This window comes from Petromyzon marinus, unplaced genomic scaffold (genome assembly GCF_048934315.1).
Source record: "Petromyzon marinus isolate PM22_M1 ecotype Great Lakes invasive population unplaced genomic scaffold, UKy_Petmar_22M1.pri1.0 PM_G_Scaffold_100, whole genome shotgun sequence".
Classification (NCBI taxonomy): Eukaryota; Metazoa; Chordata; class Hyperoartia; order Petromyzontiformes; family Petromyzontidae; genus Petromyzon; species Petromyzon marinus.
Window position 1 is genome coordinate 85001 of NW_027422652.1, and position 2500 is coordinate 87500.

The window sequence follows — 2500 nt, forward strand, 5'->3', positions numbered from 1 at the left end:
AGGAGAGGGTCTGTGATGGCTTTGAGGTGTGCCAGGAGCAGGCGCTCAAAAGACTTCATTACCACAGATGTAAGGGCGACCGGTCTGTAATCATTTAGTCCTGTTGGCCTTAGCTTTTTGGGCACAGCGATGATGGTGGAGGACTTGAGACAGGCTGGTACATGGCATGTCTCCAGGGAGGTGTTAAAGATGTTGGTGAACACCGGAGACAGCTGGCCAGCGCAGTGCCTGAGGGTGGCTGGAGAGACAGAGTCCGGCCCGGCTGCTTTGCGTGGATTCTGCCTCTTGAAAAGCCCATTAACTTCTCCCTCCTGAAAGGAGAGAGTCGTTTCTGTAGTATGGGTGGGGGATGGGGCCTCTTGGGTGGGAAGGGGTGGTTCAGGACAGTCCAATTGTCTTTCAAATCTACGGTAGAACTCGTTCAGGTCGTTGGCTAGGCGGGAGTCGTTAGTGGTGTGGGGCGCTCTGGGTTTGTAGTTGGTGATGTGCCTGAGCCCTTTGGCAGACAGAAGCAGCGTCGTTAGTAGAGAACTGGTGTTTTAGTGTCTCTGAGTACAGTCGTTTAGCCTCTCTCACCGCTTTGCTAAACCTGTTCTTCGACTCCTTGAATCTGTCTCTATCCCCACTCCTAAACGCTTCCTCCTTCTCCAACCTCAACCTTTTGAGCTTTGCTGAGAACCAGGGCTTGTTGTTGTTAAAGTTCACCCTGGTACGTGTTGGGATACAGCAGTCCTCACAGAAGCTGATGTACACAGCCTCTGTGAGTTCATCCAGACTATTGGTAGCAGTCGTGAACATATCCCAGTCAGTACAGTCTAAGCACGCCCGCAAATCTTCCACAGCCTCACTGGTCCACTGTTTAGATGTCCTCACAGCAGGTTTACAGAGTTTTAGTTGCTGCCTGTATGCACGAATCAGGTGGACCAAGGGAGTTCTGTGCGAGCCGAACAGCCCCGTGACCCACAAGAGAAACATCCCCGCCAAATTCGAGCGTTTGACGGGGTCTATCCGTGAAAAAATATTCACGTTTTTGAGTGCACATGCATTTCTGCTGCAAATGCCTCTGGAAGTTTCATGCCGTTCGTATGCCAATTGTGGCAACACGAAAATGACCCGTTTTCCCATTCCGAGGGATTTCTGTGCGACCCTAACAGCCCCGTGAGCCACAAGAGACACATCCCCGCCAATTTCTAGCGTTTCACGGGGTCTATCCGTGAAAAATATAGACGTTTTTGAGTGCACATGCATTTCTGCTGCAGATGCCTCTGGAAGTTTCATGCCGTTCGTACGCAATGTGGCAACACGAAAATGACCCCTTTTCCCATTCCGAGGGATTTCTGTGCGACCCTAACTAACAGCGCCCGTGAGCCACAAGAGAGACATCCCCGCCAATTTATAGCGTTTCACGGGGTCTATCCGTGAAAAATATAGACGTTTTTGAGTGCACATGCATTCCTGCTGCAAATGCCTCTGGAAGTTTCATGCCGTTCCTATGCAATGTGGCCACACAAAAATGACCCGTTTTCCCATTCCGAGGCATTTCTGTGCGACCCTAACAGCCCCGTGAGCCACAAGAGAGACATCCCCGCCAACTTCTAGCGTTTGACGGGGTCTATGCGTGAAAAATATTAAAATTTTTGAGTGCACGTGCCTTTCTGCTGCAAATGCCTCTGGAAGTTTCATGGCGTTCCTATGCAATGTGGCAACACGAAAATGACCCCTTTTCCCATTCCGAGGGAGTTCTGTGCCACCCTAACAGCCCCGTGAGCCACAAGAGACACATCCCCGCCAATTTCTAGCGTTTCACGGGGTCTATCCGTGAAACATATAGAAGTTTTTGAGTGCACATGCATTCCTGCTGCAAATGCCTCTGGAAGTTTCATGCGGTTCGTACGCAATGTGGCAACACGAAAATGACCCGTTTTCCCATTCCCAGGGATTTCTGTGCGACCCGAACAGCCCCGTGAGCCACAAGAGACACATCCCCGCCAATTTCTAGCGTTTCACGGGGTCTATCCGTGAAAAATATCAATTTTTTTTTGACTGCACATGCATTTCTGCTGCAAATGCCTCTGGAAGTTGCATGCGGTTCGCATGCAATGTGGCGACACAAAAATGACCCGTTTTCCCATTCCGAGGGATTTCTGTGCCACCCTAACAGCCCCGTGAGCCACAAGAGAGACATCCCCGCCAATTTCTAGCGTATCACGGGGTCTATCCGTGAGAAATATTCACTTTTTTGAGTGCACATGCATTCCTGCTGCAAATGCCTCTGGAAGTTTCATGCGGTTCGTATGCAATGTGGCGACACGAAAATGACCCGTTTTCCCATTCCGAGGGATTTCTGTGCCACCCTAACAGCCCCGTGAGCCACAAGAGAGACATCCCCGCCCACTTCTAGCGTTTCACGGGGTCTCTCCGTGAAAAATATCACATTTTTTGAGTGCACATGCATTCCTGCTGCAAATGCCTCTGGAAGTTTCATGCGGTTCGCATGCAA